Source organism: Limulus polyphemus, unplaced genomic scaffold (assembly GCF_000517525.1).
Source record: "Limulus polyphemus unplaced genomic scaffold, Limulus_polyphemus-2.1.2 Scaffold322, whole genome shotgun sequence".
Classification (NCBI taxonomy): Eukaryota; Metazoa; Arthropoda; class Merostomata; order Xiphosura; family Limulidae; genus Limulus; species Limulus polyphemus.
The window spans coordinates 295,148-304,177 of NW_013665932.1; positions in this window are offsets into that span (position 1 = coordinate 295,148).

The following is a 9,030-nucleotide window of genomic DNA, read 5'->3' on the forward strand; positions in this document are numbered from 1 at the left end:
TAGTGCTCTGTGAAGTACAAATTAGTTAGCATAAATCAGTTAAATGACGAAAAATTAGGTGTCTATTTAATTGTGACCACTCAGTGTAATGCCTTATGCGAACGAAGCGTAATCTATTGATCAACGGTTTGTGTGGCATTATATCAAAATAAGAATTATATTAATTTTTAACATTCTTTCTTTATTGGCCTAGCAGTTAGTGCGCTCGACTCACAACCAGCATACCGCGGGATCGAAACCTGCCGTCGAATAGGAGTTTCCAGTTAAATGATATAACGGAATTTCAGCCGCACACTTTATGTGCTTCAAGCCGCTGACAATGAGGCCTTTCGCTCAATACCAGCGCGCTCGCCATGGATTCATACAAATAGCGTTTCGGCCTCATCTTTGAGTTTGAGTTTTGCATGCTCAGCCGAACTTTTGAGTCAAGCAAAGCAAATGTGTGCGGTCGAGAAGATAGTACATTCTTTCTATTAGAAACTCGCATAGAGCATAGGGCCAGTAAAGAAACACCTCTTCGAAATTATTATCAATCTTATTGCGTTACAATAATGTTGGTTGTCAACCTAACGTACATGTAGATCCTGTTGTGATTAAACTGTGGCCTATTACAAAAATCTTGTTTGTTTAATTCCTATAAAACCATTCTTTAATATACACGGTTACTTACTTAATACGATCAAATAGTAATCCTTCCGTATCAGAACCAGCGACAAAATGCTCCACTATTAATTCTAAACCATGGCCTGAATCGTTATTTAGGTGAAAAATATTTTCTTTATATTTCCATAAAATTAATGTACTATTTCTAGTCTCTCCTATTTTAAAACTATGGTTGAAATATGGATTTCTTCAAAGTTATACTGGGTCGAAGATTTAAAAATGCTCACCTCCTCGCTAAAACCTGTAATCTCATACGACCTTATCCACTAGCTATTTGTATTTATACTTTTGTCCCTTTTTGTTTTAAGCGCAAAGCTTCAGAGTGGGCTAACTGTCATTCAATCATCGCAGCTTTAGTTCCAATCACGCTCACAGCTGATCACCGCGGGAAGGGATGCGTTTATATAAAACTAAATTAATAAGCGAAAAATCTTTAAAACCCCATTGTTTGTGCTTATGTTTTTTATCTTATTTTAGTCAATATATGTCAACCAATTTTCGAGTTTTCGATTTGTTAGAAAATTCCTGATAAGTCATCAATGCTGCCCTCTGTTGTTTATATTTTTATCAATTACTTTTATCAACTGCAATATAAATATATACTTAAGCGAGATAATGAAAAAAAATCTGAGGATAAATTGTTTCATTTTGATGAAAGTATAATGTTGAGATCTAGTAATGAATATTTCAAAAATTCACTGACTATAATTTACTACACTAAATAACGCCAGTCACTATTTGTTATTTTTATTGCTTATTTTACATAGATACCTATAAAACATAACCTGCAAAACTTCAAATTTTAGGTTTAAAAAAAAAGATAAAACAGTAATCAGTTTTTAATATAGCTGTCCTAAGGAATTAATCCTGTATGCTTATATCCGAGTGCATGCACACGTATACGAAAATTATTTATATTTTGGGCTTACTGCAAAGCTAATAAAACGATGCGGGGAATATTTTTTGGTATCACAGTGATTCGAACCCAACCCACCAGTTCCGAAATTTAAAGCTCTACCACAAGGCCAACCCTTATCCTATACGGAAAGAAATTAGACAAAAGATCGCCTGAATAATTAACTTCATTTGAAAATCATGTTTGTGTCTGAGCTGATTGTCTCTGAAACGTGCGAATCTTATCTGAAATATCGGATAGTCCATGGTTCGAGCCGCGATATGCTGCTGAACACGTTTGGTACTTTCAGGCAATGCTATAACTAAAACCGCCAATTCCGCTATTTAGTTAAGAGTAGTTGCATATTAGGCAGTAAGCTCTGCTGGCTGGTTGTTCACTCTCTTTCTGGCCAGTAGTTCTAAATTAGAGATGGCCGAAACTGAGCCTTTATGACCTCATGTTTAACCTTTGTGTCGTAATAAAGCGCCATGTTGAATGAGAATTTTAAGAAATTCATGACCTTTTAAGATTATAGCTGGGTTTTTTTTCCTTCTATGTGTATAGTGTACGTATATTTTAAACAGCATAAATAATCGCATGATATTAGCTAAAACTGTATTGATTTCATTTAATTAGTGAATAATGTGTATATAACATGAGTACGTGATCATTTCCACAATACTAAAATAGCGTAGCGCTAAAATTACATCGATGGTAATTATGATTCAATTGTCTCTCACCGCTTTGCCCAATATGCAGAAATAAGTGAATTAAGATTCAATGCTATTCACGTACGAAACCTGCTGGTAAACTAAAGTAGGCATTTTATTAGTTGGTTGCTAATTTTATTAGACCATAAAAGACCCGAAATCATCCACACACACAAAAAAAAAGTCAAACGATTTATCTTTTTTCTAACTTGGAGCTAGATTGTATGGTATATTTTACTTTTAAAATGTCCATTGATAATAAAGATATAAAGTTACCATTATCCTAGTCGAAAGGAAATACGTTTAGGTGAGGCGGGGTGCACTTAAAATATATGCGGCAAAATTGAGGAGCATTTTGTTGGAATTGAGAGCTAATTGAAGTTTGCTATGTTTTTATCTTAATTAAGAAGTTTCTAGTCGTTTGTGAAAGGAACATTATCCATTCATAATCTCTTAGGTTACGAATTTTTCGTTTTCAAAATTGCCTTTCAAGTTTACACGAGCTGATTTTGTGTTTCGGTTATCAAAGAACAAATTTAATGATAATATTTCGTTTTTCAAGAAATAATTCCTTCAATGCGATGCCATTACCCACTAGTGGAACAATTGGACTTTTCTCTTCTGGCAACGATATTAGCAGAAAAATCGAAAGTCGTAAAAGTTAGTGAATAGACCTTCCGATCTTGATAGACCTTCCGATCTTGAAGCGCCACCAAAACTATTCGCCTGCGAGCAAATTGTGAAATAAGATTGTAATGAAAACAAATTGATGTGAAAAAATGACGTATTATAAATTATAAGAATTTAAATATTTTGGCATAAAATAGTTTGTTGAAGCACAATGGGCTGTCTACGGTGTGCCCACTGCAGTGATCGATCGCGAATTTTAACGTTATAAATATAGAAATTCAGGTACACAGTAAAAGAGTTTCAGAGAGAAACATTATAAAGGCGTCATTAACAAGCACAAGCAGATAAACAACAACAACAAAAAACTTTCTCGGGGGTCTTTCTCCAGCCACTCGTATCCACAACAAAAAGAAAAGTGAACGGCAGCGGTTTTTTCCAAATGAGGCCAAAAATAAGGGGTGAAGGGAGAATTGTAGATAATTACGTCTGAACACAATTCTAGGCGAAAGAAGGAAAGCTAACTGGAAAACAGCTATGTGAATTCTTCAGTATTTTCATCATTGCTTTTAGGCATACTTTAAAACAAATGTTTCACTGTTGCCAGGTTTCATGCACGTGTAGTATATCTGGAAAGAAATTTTATGAGAAAGCAACAAATTGAAGGTAACCATCTTTTCTGAAGACCGTGGCCTTCGGCTAATTAGTCTGGATAAAAAAAGGAAATATTCATTTGTTTGAAGAACCTCGCCTATGGCGTTGCATAGCTTTTAACACTTTAAAAATGACATGTCGGACTTGAGAACGATAGAGGAGAACTATTCTATCTCTACAACCTGCTGTTAGGCTTTGAAATCCGCAAAGAAACAGTGACCTTACTCGTTTATCCATAGTATCATTAATTCAGAAGAAGACAACGCGATTTTTTTCAGTTTGATTTTCATCTTCAGAGTGTATTGATCACGAGAAGTGTTTATCCATGGATTCGACCCTTCGAAGAACACTGAAAAATTACCGAGCAAGTAATGAAATCTGATAGGTAGAGTCTTTTTCTTGAATTAACGTAAAATAACATAATCTTTAGAGACAACAAGGGACCTATTGATCCATCTTGGCTGTCCCATCCTCTAAACTAAACTAAAACTATGAAATAAATAAATTTAATATATATATATTAAAGCCAGCCCTTATCATTCATATAGTTATCAAGCTTTTTCTTAAACTCACTTAAATTTACTGCCTCCACATCATCAGAAGCTAACCCATTCCAAAGGCCAACCACCCTCTGAGAAAAATAAACTGTCTTAGCTGAATGTGATTCCTATTCTGCCAAAATATATATTTGTCCCCTGGTCCTACTATTTTCGCCATTAATTATGAAAAAATATGATGCATCAGCACTATCAATTCCCTTTACAATCTTAAACATCTTAATCAGATCCCTCTCTAACTCTTCTTTCTTCAAGAAAAAACAATTTCAGAGATTTTAATATTCCATTGTATGATAACCCTTCCATCCCAGGCACCATTCTAGTAACCCTTCTCTGAACCCTTTCTGACAATTCAATGTCCTTCCTAAGATAAAAACACTAGACTGAAAGCAATATTCCAAATGTAGCCTAACCATTGACCTATACAATGAAGTTATAACATCTTTAGACTTGTATTCAATATATATCTGTAGTTACAACGTAAACTCCTATTTGCCATACAGCTAGCAACAGCACATTGCTTGGATGGCTTAAGAGACTGATCAACCATTACACCAAGATCCTTTTCTTTCATGACACTGTTAAGGTTATTCCCATCCAAATTATACTTATAATGTAAATTATGATAACCCACATGCATTATCTTGTATTTATTATAATCAAAACCCATTTGACATTTATATGGCCAACTCACTAAATGATCTAAATCCTTTTGTAAAGTAGCAGCATCCTCTTCACAGCTAGCAACACTCAAGACCTTAATATCATCAGCAAATTTAAGTAACTTATTGACAATTTCTTCATCTATGTCACTGATGTAAATCAAAAAGAGCAAAGGTCCTAATGCTTAAGTAGATGAGAATAATGGTGTAGATTTGGTGTATCTGGATTTTCAGAAAGTATTTGACAAGGTGCCACACAAAAGGCTTGTCAAATACTTTCTGAAAATCCAGATACACCAAATCTACATCATTACTCTCATCCACATAAGCAGTAACCTTTTCAAAGAATGTCAAAAAATGTGTAAGGCTAGATTTTCCCTTAGTGAAGCCGTGTTGACTATCTAATAAAAATTTGAACTTTGTTAAATGACTGTGCAAAGCATCTGTTATCAAACTTTCCAAAACTTTTCCCATAACTGATGTAATACTAATGAGTTTATAACTACTGGGATAATTTTTATTACCTCCGTTGAAGAGTTACATTAGCTAACTTCCAATCCTCTGGCACCTACTTATAAAAAATAGTAGCAAGTGGCTACATATCCAATCCTTAACCTCCTTGAAAACTCTTGGGTAAATATTATCTGGTCCAGGAGCCTTATCATGTTTTAAACTTCCCAATTTTTTCTTAACAAGCTCAGAATTTATGTAATCATATTGTCCGACCTTATTGCCATCTATCAACTGTTCAAAATGAGAAATACTGCTTAAATCTTCATTAGTGAACACTGAAGAAAAAGCAGAATTTAATAACCCAACCATTTTATAATCATCAGATACTAGCCTTCCTTTATCATCCCTCAAGGGTCCTACCCCATACTAGCATTTTGTTTGCCCTTAATGTACTTAAAGAAATCCTTGCTGTTAATTTTTACATTTTCAGCCAACCTTTTTTCATGCAAACTTTTTGATGTTCTAATTTTCTGTTTCTTAATCTTCTATAATTTTCTAAATCTCCTGTCATACGAGTCAATTTAAATTTCTTAAGTTTGTGATGCTTTTCTTTAACTTTATCTCTTATACCCTTTGTGAGCTAACCTGTTTTTTTTTCACTTCCAGCTACCCTTTATTTTCTATAAGGAATATGTTTATCTTGAATATTTAAAAATTTATCCTAAAAACTTTTTCCACATCTGATCAGTGGAAATAACACAGCTGCCCAATTCACAACAGATAATTCTTGTCGCATTCCTTCAAAATTTGCTTTTTTGAAATTTGTAACCAAAATATCATTAGTTCTGATTTCCATATGCAGCAAAATATCAAACCTAATACAGCAATGATCACTTGCCCATTGAACAGCTTTGTGCTTAATTACAAACAAACAATCTAGCGTTGTAAGTATTTGGGGGTATTTTAATGGAAATGATACAATGTAAAGATGATCAGAAAAAAGAAGCAAAAAAAAATTAAAAGATCAATAGATAAGAGGCAGAAAATTAGAAGAAAGATAAATAAACTTGATATAATGTTAAAAATAAAGAGGGAAAATGTTGATATGAATTCCAAGAAAAAAGACAAAATATTTACAAAATAATTTTGATCAGAAAAGTATATATATTTATGGTTATATTTGTAATTAAGCACAAAGCTATAAATTTCATGAAGGACGACATAGAAAAAGTTGAAAAAGCTAAAGGATATGTACAAAACGATTATAATAACAAATGTTCTGAAAAATAATAAAAATAAGATCGACCATAAACGTTATTATCATGTTTGAATTGATTCAACTGTATATACCTAACCGTTGATAAAGGTGTTAGTAGAAACGTCGGGTACATTAAAAGTTTTATTTCTCTGGAGTTTGTGGGCGTATTTATTTTAGTAATGATTTCTTATTTCCACGTGCATTTAGACGTCTGAGTTTAAGTAATAAATCGTTGCATAATCAAAAGAGAAATGTTCCAACCAAGTAGCCTTCATGAAGAAAAAATGAAAGTCGTTTGGTCAAAAAGCACTGCCCACATATTTCTCTTTACGTCACAGTAGTTTTACCCATTTCTTTATATACTTAATCATTCTTCTCCTGTAACTATATTTATTTGTTATCTGTCGATATAAGAAAGAAGTTGGATCGAGCGTGACCTAGTGGCGAGCGTGCCCGGACCGTGAATCCGAACATTCATGGTTCGCTTACCGCTATCACAAAATCTTACTCCGCACTTTCGACATGAGGTGCTTTATAAGAGTGATGGTCAACTATTAGAGTAACCCAAGACTTGACGGTGAGTGCTGTTCACTAGCTGCCTTCCCTCTATTGTATCGGTTCGAAATTAGGGACTGATATGTACAGACTGCCCTTGTTTCCCAATTACGCGAAAGTCTGAAATGAACGAGAAGGAACGACTATACACTATTGGGATGCATTATGTAAAGCTTTAAAGAAACAGTTTTCAGCGATTTTACAACTATGTTTTAAGCTATTAGCGCCAAGTGAACAGCTGAACAATAATAATAATAAGAAAACGCTTAGTACAGGTTATTAAAAGAGCTTGTGCTGGTGGCATTGTTTAAAGTTATTGGTTTCACTGATAAACTTGGAGATAACAGTATGTGTGTTTACAGAGTGTGCTCTCGTGTGAGTATACATTTACGGTACACGAATAAGCACTGTCTAGGAAATGACTTCCTTTCTAAAGTCAAACTGTTTTCTTTCTAATTTTGTCATGCTACTTGCTCTTTAGGTATTACGACACCAGCTGTTGCTTGTAAATCATTTTTAATAACATATTAGATTCAAACACAATAATATATTTCAATATTTATTATCTCTTAACATGCAATATTTTGGTTACAGTGTTTCAGTTAACTCATAAAGAGCAATATATGAGGCAATACATTAGCTAACATTATTATTACAGATAAAAATAGTTTATTCTGAATTTGGAGAGTGGCTTTAGGTCATTCTTGACTTCGTAAATGTAATGTAATCGGGACTGAAATGTGCTAAGTACGATAAGTAAGCCCTTAGGATCACATTTAAAAAAACGCTTAATTAACCTATGTTAAGTAACGTGTTTTATATCAGTCACCGTGGATGATTAAGAACATAGAACCAGTTGCATGCTGCGTCACATTTGAAGACAAAATTCTTGAGTTGATTAACGATTTTCTTAGAATCAAATTACATTAACATCATCCTTCCTATTTTTATTTTTTATTTTTTTAGTAATTAATGTCACCTCCCTTTATTTAAAATCTCAATAGGGTTTCATTACAAAATTGTTGATTAGATATATTGAAATGCCACAATCATGCGCTCGGCTTGTTTTGTTTTGAACTTCGCCCAAAACTACACGAGGCAGATAGACAACATCACCCGCCGCCAACGTTTGGGCTACTCTTTTACTAACGAATAGTGGGGATTGACCATCACATTATAACGCCCCCACAGCTGAAAGTTCGAGCATATTTGGTGTGACGGGGATTTGTATCCATGACCTTCAAATTGCGAGTCAAGCTCCCTAACCACCAGGCCATGCCAGGCCACAATCATTTGTACAAAGTATATATTTCCTTGTTTCTTGTTGAACTAAAAACTACAAAAGTGGCATCTGTATTGTTCCCACGACAGTATCGAGACCCGATTTTTAGCGTTATAAGCCTTCAGACTAACCGCTGAGCCATTGAGGGAGAGTGTAAAATAGTGATATCATTCTATATTAAAACATTACACTTGATTATATAAACTATGTATGTTTTCAGTTTCCCCAGTGGGACATCGGTAAGTTTATGGACTTACAATGCTAAAATACGCAGTGAACACACCAGATAGCCCAATGTGGTTTTGCTCTAAAACAAACAAACAGACAAACATTTTTTTATTTTTTTATTTATAAAAGAAAGATGTCAAAACTGTATATCAGTGTAAATCGATTAAATACCTACAGTAAGATGCAAACAACCATACACTTATAATTAATGAAGTATATTGCTTTTGCCCTAAATTTCTTACATCTGGTGATGAACACCATATAATCGTGATTTGTAGTTTTGTTATCATCACAGAGAAATCATTATAATAAAAGTCCCATCAGTGAGTCCGCGTTAACTTTACAGACTTACAGCGCTAAACTCCGGGGTTCAATTCCTCATGGTAGACAGAGTGCGGATAGTCCTTTGTGTTGCTTTACACTGAAAAACAACGACCATAATAAAAAAAAAGACTTAAATAGATTATTTTACTATGTAAACACCAT